The sequence below is a fragment of the Rhinolophus sinicus genome, chromosome 15 (assembly GCF_057876585.1).
Source record: "Rhinolophus sinicus isolate RSI-liver-muscle chromosome 15, RSI-T2T, whole genome shotgun sequence".
Taxonomy (NCBI): domain Eukaryota; kingdom Metazoa; phylum Chordata; class Mammalia; order Chiroptera; family Rhinolophidae; genus Rhinolophus; species Rhinolophus sinicus.
In genome coordinates this window covers 78,299,233-78,315,285 of record NC_142515.1, presented here as the reverse complement: position 1 = coordinate 78,315,285, position 16,053 = coordinate 78,299,233, and the positions used below count along the sequence as shown (strand labels likewise).

At 47.8% G+C, this 16,053-nt stretch overlaps 1 pseudogene; it reads left to right on the top strand.

The window, feature by feature from the left end:
• The first annotated feature begins 5,646 nt into the window (after positions 1-5,646).
• On the top strand, positions 5,647-6,879 carry LOC109461380 (nucleoplasmin-3 pseudogene; annotated as a pseudogene).
• Positions 6,880-16,053: the final 9,174 nt, after the last annotated feature.

The following is a 16,053-nucleotide window of genomic DNA, read 5'->3' as shown; positions in this document are numbered from 1 at the left end:
CTGAGCGCTCCCCACCATAAATAAGCGTAACCATTTCAGATAATATTCTTATTATACCATAATTTAATCGTAATCATCGTAACTAGAAAAAACCTTTGCCTCTGTTCTGTCTTCCTCAGCTTAACTCCATCCGCCGGGTCACTGGGGAATTGGGGGAGATCTCTGGGTGCTGGAGATCTGCCTGCTCCCCTGCAAGTGCACACAGAGAATGGTGCTATTGGAGAAAGAGCGGAGAAGGCTCCTGCTGTACCCAGACCGCGCGGGGCCTGAGCCAGCCTTCCCTATCAGGTGGCATTGGTGGGGGCCCAGGGGAAAGAGCTGACACTGCTTGGACACAGTCAGAAAAGTGGAGGAGAAGCCCACTGAATTCCCGCAGCAGAAGTGGGTTTGGGGACAAGGGAGAGCCCCCATGCAAACGTCCTACGAAAGACACAGGAAGCTCAAGAGGAGCTGTCCGTGATTCTTGAGAAGGGACGTTCTGGGCAGGAGAACAGACAAGGCCAGATTGTCAGGACCAGAAGAAGTCCAGAGGGAATGAGACGGGCGCTGGAGGGAGCCTGGGTTCTAATCCCACCCCTCACAAAACTGGTAAGTACAATATGCTGGGCATCATGGCTAAGGGCACTGCCATTAAACACCAGCATGAACATGAGGCATTTATTCAATGTGTTCTCTGAACTCCACCCCTTGCAGACCTAGTAGTTCATTTAGCTCTCATGGTATCTCCAGATGGTGCATTCATCAACCCATTTCAGAAAGACATAAACTGAGGCACAAAGAAATTACATAACTCACACAGCACCCTGCAGGGAAGGGCCATATGTTTCCATCTGTAAAATGTTCAAGAACAGGCAAGACTAACCGATGGGGATGGAAATCAGAATAATGGAACATTGTTTGAAAGAGAATAAGGGAAACTGCTACAGCAGCAGTTTTCAATGGGGGTGTGGGGCAATTCTGCCCCCCCAGGAAACATCTGGCAATGCCTGGAGACATTTTTGGCTGTCAGAACTGACAAGTGCTCCCAAAGACATACAAATGGCAAACAAGCATAAGAAAAAGTACTCAGCATCACTAGTTGTCAGGGAAATGCAAATCAAAACCACAATGAGGGGCAGCAGGATGGCTCAGTTGGTTATAGCATGAGCTCTGAACAACAGGGTTGCCAGTTCGATTCCCACATGGGATGGTGGGCTGCACCCCCTGCAACAAACGATCGAAAATGGCAACTGGACTTGGAGCTCAGCTGCGCCCTCCACAACTAGACTGAAGAACGACTTGGGGCTTATGGGTTCTGGAAAAAACACACTGTTCCCCAATATTCCCCAATAAAATTTAAACACACACACACACACACACACACACACACACACACAATGACATACCTGCCAGAATGGCTGTCATCAACAAATTAACAAACAACAAGTGTTTGCGAAGATGCAGAGAAAAGGGAACCCTCAGTACTGTTGGTAAGACCCAAATTGGTGCAGCCACTATGGAAAACAGTATAGAGGTTCCTCAAAAAAACTTAAAAATAGAACTACTTTGTGATTCAGTAATCCCACTGCTGGGCATTTATTTAAAGAAAACAAAGTCACTATCTCAATGAGATCCCTGCACCTCCGTGTTCATTGCCACTTTATTTACAGCCGCAAACACATGGAGACAACCTAAGTGTCCACCAACAGATGAGTGGATAAAGAAAGTGTGAGGTATACCATTGGTGCCAAAAAAATGTACACAAGTGAATACTTTGGTCAACATTGCTCAAGCAGTAGTTCACCGTAATCAGAAGTGTCTGGACGCTGATGGTAACCACTTTGAGCACCTCTTGTAATTGCAGAAGTCAAACGTGACTTGCATTCATCTTTTGTTATGGGTATAAATTGAATATTACAATTTTAATACAGTTTTCCTTTTTTAAAATGTGTATACATTTTTTAGGCACCCTCTGTATATATGCATCCACAATGGAATATTATTCAGCCATGAAAAGGAAGGAAACCTTGCCATTCACGACAAGGATAGCCCTGAGGGCATTACGCTCAGTGAAATAAGTCAGACAAAAACAAAAAACAAATACTGTGTGATCTCACTTATACGTGGAATCTTAAAAAAAAAAAAACTCAATAACACAGAGAACACACTGGTGTTTGCCAGAAGTGGGGGATAGGGGGAGGGGAAAAGGGGGATGGTGGTCAAAAGATAAAAACTTCCAGAAAGAAGAAACCAAGCCCTGGGAGGTGTGGGTGCTGCTGGCATCTAGCGGGTGGCAGCCAGGGCCCATGCTCAGCATCCTGCACAGATAGCCCCTCACAACAAAGAATTGCCCCCCCGCCCCAAATATCCGCACTATGGAGGCTGGGAAACCCTGTCCCAGAGGGAAGGAATGTTCCATACTCTGAGCCAAGGGAAGGTAACACGTATGTAACAATTCACTGAGTCATACACTAACAATGAGGACATTTTGTACACTGTACTGGGTGGGCGTTACACCTCAACAAAAATTTTTTAAGAATTAACTTAAAATTGTACCAATGCATTTGGCAGAGGGTGCTGTTGAACCGAGGCCTGTCTGAATGATGTGTTTTCACCTGAACAATGACAATGCCCTGCTCACAGGCCTCCCTGCATCCCTTCTTGCTCTGGTCCAAGTCATTCTCTATAGCTCACCTGTTCAAACCCTCCAATGCCCTCCTCATGCAGAACTTTGAGTACAATCAAAATTCCTCGCTGTGAATTCTTCACAGCCCTTGGGTCTGGCTCCAGCCACCTCTTGGTCTTTTCTTCCCTTTACTCTCCCCTCTCTGCTCTGCTGCATTGTCTCCCTGCTGGAAGCACATATGAAGACTTTGCCCACCTCAGGGCCTTTGCACATGCTCGTCCCTCTGCCTGCAATTCTATACAACTGGCTCTTTCCCATCTCCCAGGCCTCCAACCAAATGTCACTTCCTCAAGAGGTCTGCTCTCACCAACCCCCAGCTTGGCCGGCTTTCTCCACCTCTTTACACCTCATTATCCTCTTTATTTCCTCTCTAGCACAGGCTAGATATAGAAAATATAGAAATTTTCTATATTTCTAATTATTTTAGGATCCATATGTTCACTTGTCTATTGTCTCCATCTTCCAGGTGGGCAGGGGCTGGGTCTATCTTAGTCATGGGAATATGCCCATGGATGGCACACTCTAGGCCCTCACATATTTGTTGAATAAAACATAAATACGTCCCTAGGGGTCCCTCGATGGGGTTGAGAAGGAAACCCTGTTGTATTTAATTTAGCCATTTGAGGGCCTAGCAGCTCTAGGAGCCAGCCTTCTGGGGGCCTGCCCTGTGAAACTCTATCCAGGACTTCCTTCCCATCCTCAGAAGCTTCCAGGTAATTCTTGACCCCCTGCCACCCACACGACCTTAGTTCTGGCTCTCACCTCATCTTCTGACGTTTCAAACAGCCTCTTTATTCATCCTCTATCTCCAGCCCCACCCTGAGATCCCCTCCACCCAGCCAACGAGTGACCTTTCAAAAATGCAGAACCGGCCATGCCCTGCCCCTGGTCTGAATTCTTCAGTGCCTTCTCATCCCCCTCAGGATCAAGTTCACTCTCCAACCTGACTCTTGAGGCCCACCTTGATCTGGGACCTGCTTCCCCATTCACCTCATCACTATTTCCCCCACAAACTAGAGCTTCAGCCATGTCAGAGTAGCCAGCCTTCCCCGCAATGTTTGACAGGGCTTCTCCCCTCCCGGCCTTGCCGGCTGTTCCCTCTGCCAGGACTGTCCTCCCTCTCCTCATTCATTCCTTCAAAGGCTTTGCTGCTGCGTCCCAGGAAGCTCCACGGCCTCACACAGACAGAATGTGTAACTCCCTGCCCCGTTTCCAGAGCCCTCTGTCACTGTCTAGTGAAAGAATTTGACCACACGCTCACATACCTGTGTTTTGATTTCTTGCACACCTTAGATTCGTGAACACTGCACAGGGTACCTGACACACAGTAGGTGTGCAGAAATACAGAGGGTGCCAAAAAAATGTATACACATTTTAGGAAAGGAAAAGACTGTATTAAAATTGTAATCCTCAATACACACCAATAACAAGATGAACACAAGTCACGTTTGACTTCTGTAATTATAAGAGGTGCTCTAAGCGGTTACCATCCGTGTAATTTTAATATAGTGTTTTTTTCTTTCTTAAAGTGTGTATACATATTTTTGGCACTCTCTATATATAGTTTGCTGACTGACTCATTTACTTATTGACCAATCACCAGGCCCCAAGCACTGGGAACAAAGAAATGAAGGAGACAAACGTGGCTGAAAAAGCAAATAGGTTGCTACTGTCTGTGTTTTCTATTCCCCTCTGGTGCTTCACCCTCCTTCTGACCACGGTGGTTCTTTGTACTCATATATGGTACACAGGACCCCGGGATGGAGCCTAAACCGACTTGTCTCAAATCCAGACCCATCTGGTAATTCTAGAGGATTTAAGGTCTACTGAGGATGGATAATCCTTAGCTGTGCACGACAGATGACAGATGGGGTGTTTAGCAGCACCCTTAACCTCTACCCACAAGATGCCAGTAGTACCTCCACCTGCCCCCCTCCCCGCCATACACAGTGGTGACAACTAGAATGTCTCCAGATATTGCCAGCGGTCCTCTGGGGGCAAAATCACTCCTAACTGAGAACCACTGAATTATATCCATACCAGAATCTGGCCCAAAGACAAGATCCAGTTATTAAGAAGGGAAGTGCTTGCAAGTACAGCCAAGTAGTTAAAATCTTACGGTTCTCATAAAAAGTCATTGACCTATACACATAGACTTTACTGGATCTAAATTACAGTTTCATATAAAAGGGAAAAAAAGCATAGAAATAGAGATCAAACTGATGGTTGCCAGAGAGGAGGGGAGTGGGGGATGGGTGGGAAAGGTGAAGGGGAACGCTGTCAATAACACTGTGATAAGTTTGCGGGGTGACAGATGGTAACTGAACAGCGTGGTGAGCACATTGTAAGGTATGTAAATGTTGGATCCCTATATTGTGCACCTGAAATGAATATAACACTGTATATGAACTATACTTAAATTTTAAAAAATTATAGAAAGCAGAAAAGGAAGGGGCAATATTCTATATCTCTCTGGGGTGATGCTGACGAACTTCTATATCCTGATGGGGGTTTGGGTTACACCAATGTGTGCATTGTCCAAAGTTAGCAAATTACACAATATCTGTGCATTTTGTGGAATGTAAACTTGATCTCAAAAGATAAACATCTATGTACAGATATTGGGTTCTGGTTAATGCACGGTGAACTACTTAGGGGGGGATGGTACTCATAACGCAACTTCTTTGGAATACATAAAAAATAAGATGATTAGATATGGTGGATAAAAGGATAGAGGGAGGGAGGGAGGGAGGGAGGGAGGGAGGGAGGGAAGGAGGGAGGGAGGGAGCAAGAGAGGGAAGGAAGGAAAGAAGGAAGGAAGGAAGGAAGGAAGGAAGGAAGGAAGGAAGGAAGGAAGGAAGGAAGGAAGGAAGGAAGGAAGGAAGGAACTGTGGAAGGATGGTTGGAAGGATAGAAGGATGGATGAGTTGATGGATGGGTAGATGATGGATGGATGGAGAGATGTGTGATAAAGTAAGTATGGCAAAATGTGAATTTAGAATCTTGGTGCTGGGTATATGAGACTTCATTGCAACATTCTTTCAATTTGGTGTATGTTTGAAATTTTTCATAATAAGCTGTTGGAAAACGTATACACTTAAAATTGTGCATGTCATTGGGCCTAAGTTCTAGTTCCTTGAAAAGGGGCAAAAATATAGTCTATATAGCTTTGGGATCAGATTGACCTCTGACCCAGCTGTGCCTTCTTTTCCCCTGAACCTGCTTTCTCTCTTTTATTGGGTCAGGGTTACAGGCACAAGCTCTGGAGTCAGATGCACAGGGTTCAAATCAAATCTCCACTACGTCAGGTGTGCAGCTTTGGACAATAACCTCACTTTCTTTGCATCTCAAATGGGGCAATGCCAGCACCTACTTTGCAATATTGCTATTGAGCCTGAAATGAGAAGACTCATAGTCGTGTAGCAAAGCAAGTGAAGACGAGAGGTGGCACTAAGCCTGTTTCTCTGGGAGCGTGTGTGAGATGAGACACCCCCTGCATGAGACGCCTCCAGGTATGAGACACCTTCAATCACCCTGGAGGAGCCTTTGAGAGAGACTTTAGAAAAGCAGAACGTGGGAGGGGGCAGGGCCAAGGAAACGGGGCTCGTCTAATCATTTGCAAGTACTAAATCTATTCATTTTCATCCCCGCCCCCATGATGCAGCCTGAGAAATAGGCACATTCCAAAGCCACATCAGCTTTTCCTCATTTGCAAATCTTAAAAGAAGGATTAAGCTTGCAGCATGGCCGCTGCCTTAGCGTTCCTGAGTCAGGAGAGAGCCGAGCCAGGACCCAGGGCATTGGGGGGCCTGAGGGGCCAGCTCCAGTCACTATGGAGTTTTGTCTTCTGCTGTGAGTTCTTGGGCTCCACTCGCTCTTTCACCTTCAACGTAGAGGAAGAGGATGGTGCAGAGGCCGTGCTGGCGTGGACCAGGCTCTGCCTCAGGGAACCAGGACCACCAGGAGACTGCCGTCCCTGTGGCCAACCTCAAGTTGTCCTGCATGGGTGCAGCCCACGCTCAGCTTGGATGACGTCCAGCTCCAACCACCTGAAGTCAGGTTCTGGCCCTGCCCGGATCACCGGGCGGCACCAGATGGTGACCGTAAGCAATGACATTTCGGAGGAAGAGGAGAGAGGAGAAGAGGGGTGTGAGGAGGAGGAAGCTGAGTTGTGCCCCATCCTGCCTGCCAAGAAGCAGCGGGGCAGGCCCTAGCACTCCTTGGTGAGTGAGAGGGAGGGGTGCCCAGCAGGGTCTGGGAGGCTGGAGGAACAGGTGCTGACCCCTCATTTGCTCTCCTGCCTGCCACACATGCCGGGCACCATGTTGCTGTACAATTATCAAGAATTTTAAATGTCTTCTCTGTTGAAGAGGAGGGGTGGGTTGGGGCATCTTGGACTGGTGCTAGGAGAGCGGGGGTCCCATTCTCCACAGGGCCCTCGTCCGCTCATCTTGTACCATGCCTGGGGCTTCCCTTTTCTCCAGCAGGGAGAAGAATTCTGAGCTTCTGTTGTGACCCTCTCTCCCCACTTGCCTGTAAGGTTGGCGGGCAGCATCTGAAGCCCAGGATTACACATTTTTAATGCTTTTTACATTTTTGGATAAAGGTTGCAATAAAGTGGTGTCGTGTTTTTTTTTGAAAAACAAAAAAAAAAAGGATTAAGATGTCTTCTAGAACTTGCCACGGGGTCTCCAGCCTTCAGCTCAACAGTCTATTATACGTAATAAGTCCCTCTATCCATATTTTCTGAATTACGCAAAAGCTACTGAGGTGTCAAGTGCAGATGATTCTGAGGGCAGAAGCCTCATGTTATGGGTTGAATTCTGTCCCCCCAAAGATGTTCAAATCCTAACCCCCAGTATGTGTGCATGGGACCTTATTTTGGAAATAGGGTCTTTGCAGATGATTCGGTTAAAATGAGGTCATTAGGGTGGGCCCTAACCTAATCTGTGTCCTTGTAAAAGGGAACCTTGGACGCAGAGACAGACATGCACAGGGAGAACGGCTTGTGAACACGGAGGCAGAGATCCGGGTGACACATCTACAGGCCAAGGAACCCCGAAGATCGCCAGCCAGCCACCAGAAGCTAGGGGGGAGGCCTGGCAGGGATACTTTCTCCCTGACAGCTCTCAGAAGAAATCAACCCTGCCATCACATAGACTTCTGGCCTCCAAAACTGTGAAATAACACATTTCCGCTGTGGGAGACACCCAGTTTGTGGTAGTTTGTTACAGCCGCCCTAGAAATACACCTGCAAATAGCAACAAGGAAACTAATAGTAAGTAGGGCGGGTGGGGAGGGGGCAGCCACTCAATTCAAACTGACAGGTTTTCGTCAGGAGCTGCCAAGTGCCAGGCATGAGGATGTAGCAGTAAAAGGACAACAATTTGACTTGGGAAAGTCCCAGAAGTACACACTGTTCCCCAATAACGTCCTGTTCCCCTTCCCAAAAAAAATCTTTAAAAAAAAAAAACTCCCTGCCCTTAGGGGGCTCTGAGTGACAGAAGGAGGCGGGCAAAAATAAGGAAGGGCACACACCTTACTTCTGTGGTGGCAGGTGACTTACAAGGTGGGGATTTAATCGAACCCGGGGACTTGATGAAACCTGGGGGTGGGGTGGAGACCTGAGAGGTGAGTAATATCAGACAAAGGGAGGGCAGAAGAACATCTGAGGCGGGAGTTTCATTCAAGGGATGGAGAGTATCTGGAGAGATAGGTGCAGGGTCCGGAAGGTGGTGGACCCAGGTATGGTTAGCAGAACAATGGCCTCCCAAGTTGTCTATGTCCTAACCCCCCGAACCTGTGAATGTGACTTTCCATGGCAGATGTGATGGAGTTAAGGACCTGGAGATGGGGAGGTGACCCTGGGTTATCCAGATGGGCCCAGTGTCATCACAGGGTGCTTATGAGAGGGAGGCGGGAGGGTCTGGGTCGGAGAAGGAGAAGTGATGATGGAAGCAGAGGTCAGAGAGACAGAGAAAAATCTGAAAATGCTACACTGCTGGTTTTGAAGAGAGAGATAGGGCCATGAGCCTTGAAATGTGGATAACTTCCTAGAAGCTAGAAAAGGCAAGGAACAGATTCTCCCCTAGCACTAAGTTTGTGGTGTTTGTTACAGCACCAGAGGAAACTCCTACCCCACAGGGCACCCATCAGGAGGGACTTCACAAGGGGCGCTCAACTCCACACAGACACCCAGCTGGTGAACGCCCGGGCTCCAAGAAATGTTTGCTGAACAACAATGTGAATAGATAAATCAACAAACAACCCGCGGTCCTCATGACCATCGTGGTCGCTGACTCTTTTGTGAGACCTTTGAGCACATTAAGGCATTGACCGGCAGGCTTTTGCTTTATTTCTTTAAGCCTCACAACAAACCCTAAGAGTTACACACTATTTTTCCCATTTTCAGAGATGTGGAAACTACAGCTCAGAGAAACTCCGACTTGCTCAGTCAGTGAAGGAGAGGTAAAGGCAAAGGACTTGACCCCAGGCAGGGCCACGCTGAAAGCCTGTGTATGTGTACTGCACTCGTTAAACAGATGAATGTACTAACAACAGCACCCATAACCCTGCAGCTGAGACATCCTTCCCGGGGGACCCTCGTCCAAGGAGCAGCAGTGACATCTCTGGGAAGGAATCTTTGAGGAGTCCTTGAGTTTAGGCACTCAAGGGTGGGAACAAGGGGTTCACATCCCTGGTTGGGGCCTCTCAGGTTATCACTGAGGGATTCAGGACTATCTTATTTTGTTTTGTTTTTTCAAGGAGGATCTTCCCTAGAGTGGTCTTTTCAATTGTGCCATGGGGCAGGTTTTAATTGCATAAAAATGCTCCGGTCTTGCCCAACCTGTAAGGTCCTGCTACAGCATTCCTCATGTGGTGTCTTTCAGGCTCTACTTGTATGCCTCCAGTGACAGGGAGCTTACTACCTCAGTCAACACTCATGATTAATCAGGATAACAGCCCTCTCTATTGGTTCAAATTCTGATCTCTATAGCTCCTTTCTTCCAGTGTGAGAACCCTTGGCTTTATTTTCTGCTGGAGGTAGAGTGACAAAATAACATGTGTAAGACCCACTCAGTTCTTACTGCACTCAGTAAGACCTACTCAGTAAGACTGCACTCAGGTTAAGAGTCAAACACCACCCCTAGCTGAGGAATCTATGGTCCTTGGTGATCGCACCTAGAGGAATCCCCTCCACTGGGGTATAGGCTGGACTCAGTGAACCAGTTAAAATGAGTAAAATATGGCAAGAGTGGTGGGGTGTCATTTTCACAATCAGGTTACAAACGACTGTGGCTTCTATCTTGTGGGATTGTCTGTCACCTGCCTGGTTTGAATGCTTTGATACAGCAAACAGCTAGGGAAGGGGTCATGTGGCAAGAAGCTGAGGTGGTCTCCCGCCAAAAGCCAGCAAGACACGGGAGACCGTTAGCCCCACAGCCACTAAGAGCTGCATCCTGCCAAAAGTGAACTTGGAAGCCGTCCTTCCTCACTGGAGCCTTGAGATGCTGCAGCCACGGCTGACACCTTGATTACAGCCTGTGGGAGACCTTGAGGCAGAGGAGCCAGCTGAGCTGCACCCACATTCCTGAGCCACGGACACCCACCGTGAGGTAGCAAAGGTTGTTTCCAGCCTTTACGCTTTGGGGAAATTTGTTAAGCAGCGATGACTGGACACAAATGCTCCACACAAGCCAGGTCCTGCCCATCTCGTTGACCTCGTCTCATATGGACCCTCTCCTTCTTGTTCACAAGCCTCCAGCCACTCTGATCTTAAAGCTCCCAGACACGCCACATGCTTTCTCTCCTTAGAGCTTCCCCCCGCCGGAAATGCCTTTCCCGCTGCAGGATCCCTTTCCCCATTCCAGTCTCGGCTCACGTGGTACCTCCTCAGAGAGGCCTTCCCTGACCACCATGTCTGAAGTTGACTCAGCCCTTTGCTCACTTTTTAACAACCTCCTAGATTTTCTGCCTCGTTGAGACAGAGGCCTCGCTCTTATTGCCGGCTCTGCATCCTTCGCACTCAGCACACGCATGGCCCTGAAGCAGGTGCTCCACCAGTGTCTGGAAAACAAGCGGGTGAGTACATGAAGCCGGGACCAACAAGACGCAGCCGCTTGACGTCTGAACTGGAAAGCAAAGCATGGCAGAGCTGGTGCCACATCCATCCCCAGAGCCCAGCACCTGAAGGAAGCTCTTGAAGGAAGGTGAGGCGGGGCCAGCCTGACCTTCCTCTGTCCCTAGCAGAGGCTGTGTGGCATTTCCCAGCTGCCAGGAGGACTCGCAGTGACCGTCATGCTCTACTGGTCTTCGTGGTCTCCCAGCCACACCTGTGGGTGCCAGCCAGCTCAGGTAACATCACCATGGGCTTCTAATCCTGTGTCTGTGGGAGCAGCTGGGAAGGGCTGCCAGGGAGTGTCCCGGTGGGGCCAGGCCAGGAGAGCCCCTGCCAAGGTACACATTGCGTCCCACGGGGATGGTGACTTGCAGGGTCCCTGGCCAATGGTTTTAAGGAGCCATCTTCCTCCTAATGATTCCCACGAGCCAGGCACTGTGCTAAGTGTTTGCCACATGTCATCTCATTAAATGCTCACAGAAATCCAGAGGACAGGTATGGCTCTTTAAGTAGTGTTCGAAGACCCAATTCCAGCATGGGGACAACAGGGTTCCCCCAACACCAACAAATCATTCTCAGACATTGGCAGGGTGTCCAGTAATTCAACTCAGTTCTATCTACCCAGAGATAGCATCAGATCCCCCAGGATAAGGGCTCAAGACCACCCCCACCACAAACATAGGCACACTTCAGACACCAGTCGCAAGCCTTGCCTCTTACCTGTGCTTCTGACCAACCGACTATAGATTGGAGGTCCCAACGACTCCCTCCAACTCAGGATGCCCATCGCAAGTCCAGCTTGTTACCCATCCTTCTGACCCACTAGCTATAGATCAGAGGTTCCCATGACCCCCTCCTTGGATTCAATTAATTTGCTAGGGTGGCTCCCAGAACTCGGAGAAACATGTTACGTACTAGCTCACCAGTTTACTAGAGAAGGGTACAGCTCAGGGACAGCCAGATGGCAGAGATGTGTGGGGCAAGGCAAGGGGCAGGGGGCACAGCGTCCACGCCCTCTCCAGGCACCACCTCCCAGCAGCTCCACGTGTTCACCAACCCGGAAGCTCTCCGAACCTGTTTCAACCCGGGAACTGTGGATGAAGACTGACTGTCTTATAAATCACAACGTTGCACTCTTAGGTCCACGTCTTATAATCAGGACGTTGAGGGTCAACGGGCGAAGCAGTGTGTCCACAGCCAGGATGCAGAAGAGCTGGGACTCGAACCCACAGTAGATGCCGGAGGCCCACGAGAATAACCACTGTCTCCCCTGCCTCTTCCCACCATGACCTTTGTTCACAGGACAGCACTGAGGGGTAGAGATGAAAAAGAACTGAGGGGGACGTGTGCCCCGTCTGGGACAGACACTGGCGACCCCCTCCAGCAGTTCTTTCAGCAGAAGTACAAACTGATTTAAAATACAATGTAGTTTATATTTTTCCAGCAGCCACACGCAACACAAAGTGAAAAAGAAACCAGTGAAAATAATATAAATCATATATTCCAGGCTCAGCAAGCTTTTTCTGTAAAAGGCAGAGTAAGCATTTTTGGTTTCATGGGCTATATGGTCTCTGCTACATATTCCTCTGTTTGGGGAGGGTTTTATTTTGTTTTTGTATTTTTGTTTTTATTTTATTTTATTTTATTTTTTCCTGTGTGTTTGGTTTTGCCCCAGCCCTTTAAACACATAAAAACCATTCTGAACATGAGTTCTCCACAGAAAAACAGGGGCCCGGGTCCTTTGCCCATGACCTGAATGACTCAAGAAATGAATGGTAATCTATTTCAAAATAATGGAAGGAGGAAGAGAAGAGGAAGGAAGAAGAGGGCAAACAGAGTGGAGACGGTAGAGAGAGTTGTGGAAAAAGAGAAACCGAAGAAGGAGCAGGGAGAATGAGGGGAGGGGAGTAGAAGAAAGAGAGAGAGAGAAGGAGAGAAGGAAGGAGGGAAGGAGGCTGGGAGGAAGGAATGGGAGGAATGGGAGGAAAGGAAGGAAAAGAAACATCCATTAAGCCCTTGCATTTTTTCCACATACCCTTACTGGTGAATTCTTTCCCATTGTGGCTTCAATTTCAGGTTCTAATGGAAAAACCCATATCTCCAACCCCAGGTTAGGCCCCCCTGACTGTACCCTCTGTCCTTCCCCCCTCCTTTGGACCATCACAGTTCATTGTGACAATTTGTTCAAACTGTGCCTCTGAGCCATATGAAGCCTGAACCAATTTGGCTGCAGTGACCTTTGACCCTCAGCATCAGGCACAGCCTCGACATCCGTGAAACCAATGAGTATAGAAACAAAGACGATAAAACACTTGTACGACCACCAGAATGCCTAGTTGGAAGATTAAAATGCAAGGACTTACTATCTCTGGTCCTAGACGGGGAGGGCATGGGGGCGTCTGCCCTGAGTGTGGCGGGGGTGGTTGGGCAGGGGGCACTGGAGCCGGCTGGGCCCCATCCTGGCCTCTGGGAACTCACGGGACCCCTGGCTTCACTGATGGCCCTGAGAAGACAGATGCTGCCCTTCTGATCAGCTTTCTGTTGTCCGCTGCCTCTTGGCATCCACAGAAAACCCATTCGTGTTCCTGACTCTGGATAGCAAGCGTGTCCCTGGGGGTGTCCCAGGGGAGCTGGGCACACCTGTGCACGGCCCCTCTGGAGAAGGCTAAAACGTGGGCACATGATGCTCACCCAGAATTCCTGCAGTTACACCCAGCCCCAGCCAAGCTCTGCTGTCCAGCTGAGTGACTCCCCAGGAGAGAAGCGAGAGAGGAGAGAGGGCCAGCATCACCTCTTTGGTAACTTAGAAAACTCGGAACCACAGATGAATTGGAGAAGTGGCATCCCTCCATAAAAAGTCCCCGAATAACAAACACCCATGACTATAAATGATCCTTGCAAACGAACAGCTACCCCTGAATCGGTCCAGTTAAGGAAGCTACAATAATGCAAATGGAAAATGGCAACACTGCCACTGCCACTTACTCAGTCACCAGCGGAGGCCAGGTACTGGCCATGCTTGCTCTCACTGTTTATGACGACTCTGTCAGTATCGGTAATATGAACAGTAGGGCTCCTTGACATTTACCCACACAGAATTCACTTGCTTAAATGCAGATTCTGACACAGTAAGTCCCACTGACAGTCTTCATGTCTGGGAAGACCCCAGAGGATGGTGCTGCTCCACAGACCTTGCAGAGATTTAAAGCATAACTATTTGGGCAAAACTGGCAATCAGTGCCTGTTTGCTGGATGGGTTGGCGGATGGACGGACTGACGGACAAATGCATGGATGGACAGATAGATGGATGGAAGCCAAAGCAATCTTCAACTCTCCCCTGAAGAACGGTCCCCACTCTTGCCCTCTGCAGTGCATCCTCTTCACAACGTAAAATGTTCCTTGACTTTCCATCTCCAGACCTGAGATCAAAGCCTCGCTACAGCCTCCTTGGCCCAGGCTGCACGGTCTGACTGCCATCTCTTTCCTCAGCTTTCTGCACTACTTACATTCACACTCTCAGGGCCACCCCAAATCATTGCCTGCCAATGATTCTTTCAAAACACAGTGTTCCTTCTCACCCCAGGGTCTTTGCACAGGCTGTTCTCTCTGCCTAGCAACCTCTTCTCTGCCTCTGTACCTAAGAAACTCCTTCTTTTCCCTCATAGCTAGTAATTCTACATCATGTAGCTTATTTAGTGTCTTCCCACTGGTATACAGGCTTCAAAGAAGGCTGGAACTGTAACCATTTCACTCACTGCTTGTCCCCAGAGACTAAGGCAGCGCCTGACAAAGGACAGGCAGGCAGTAAATACTTGTTGAATGAACAAGAGGCCCAGTATCTAGAAATTAAAATCATATTTCTTGCTCAAGAGAGTCCAAGGTTTGGCTGGCGCTGAGTTCTGAAAGAAATGTCTCAGGTGGCTCATTACAATAGGTCCAAATGGGGAGAGGAGCAAAGCCCAACAGAGCATTTGCACGGACGCACTGGACTATAAATGCAATGTTGGCTTTCCACCCATTAGTTCCCGTAACAACCTGGCCACAAGCCAGGACTGAGATTTCAACAGACAATTTAGTTGGATCTGAGTTTCTCATCCTTGCACTATTGATTATTTTGAGCTTACTGCTTAGTTCTTTGTCCTGGGCATTGTAGGATGTTTAGCAGCAACCTGCCCTCTTCCCACTAGACCCCAGGGCATCGTCCCCTCTCCCCAGGTGTGACAACCAGATATTGCCATATGTCCCCTGGGGGTCAAAATCACCCCAGTTTGGACCCATTGGATGAAAGCTTGCTGACAGTGGGCCACACGGGTGGGGACACAAGCTTTGTTCTGATGCTCTGGCCGGATCCAGGAATTACATTTAGACCATCTAGATCAGAGGGTCATAATATGTGGGGGGTCATGGATCCATCTGAGAGTCTGATAAAATCTCTCTATTTTCTGGAGGTAGGGAAGGGATGCACAGATACTCAACCCCACTTCCTAAATATTTAGGAAGATCACTGCTCATCTGAAATCCATTTATGTCTCTCCCAGGAGTTTACGGCCTTAGGCCCAAAAGCAACAAATCCATAAAAATGTATGCACTGTGTATCTTTTGGGTATTTTTTTATTAATATAATATTTATGCATGATTAGCCCTCCTCACTCAAAGTAAAAAAAAAAAGGAATATAGAGTTACACACAACAAGCTAAAAATTAAGTGAGGAAATCAGAGAAAATAAAAAAAATGAAGCAATGAATGTGAAAAGGTAAGTGCCTATTTTTCATGTTATAAAATGCTTTATATTAAGTGAAGTTTGGGTGTGAGTTTGGCTATCATGTAAAATTGAAGGAGAAATATAGAGCTTCCCAGACAAGGGAAAGCGAAAGGAAGTCATGACCACCAGGCCAGTATTACAAGAAATGTTAAAGAGACTGCTTTAAGAAGAAAAGTGGGGGGGAACATAAATATAAATAATAAAATGGCATAACTACATACCTATCAATAATCATTTTAAATCTAAATGGATTAAATGCTCTAATCAAAAGACATAGGGCAGTTGAATGGATAAGAAAACAAGACCCTTACACATACTGTCTACAAAAGACATGCTTCAGATCAAAAGACACAGAGACTAAAAGTAAAGGGATGGGAAAAGATATTTCATGCAAATAGAAACAAACACAAAAAAAAAGCTGGGGTAGAAATTGTTATATCAAACAAAATTACTTTAAAACAAAGGCTATAATAAGAGATAAAGGACATTTCATAATGATAAAAATA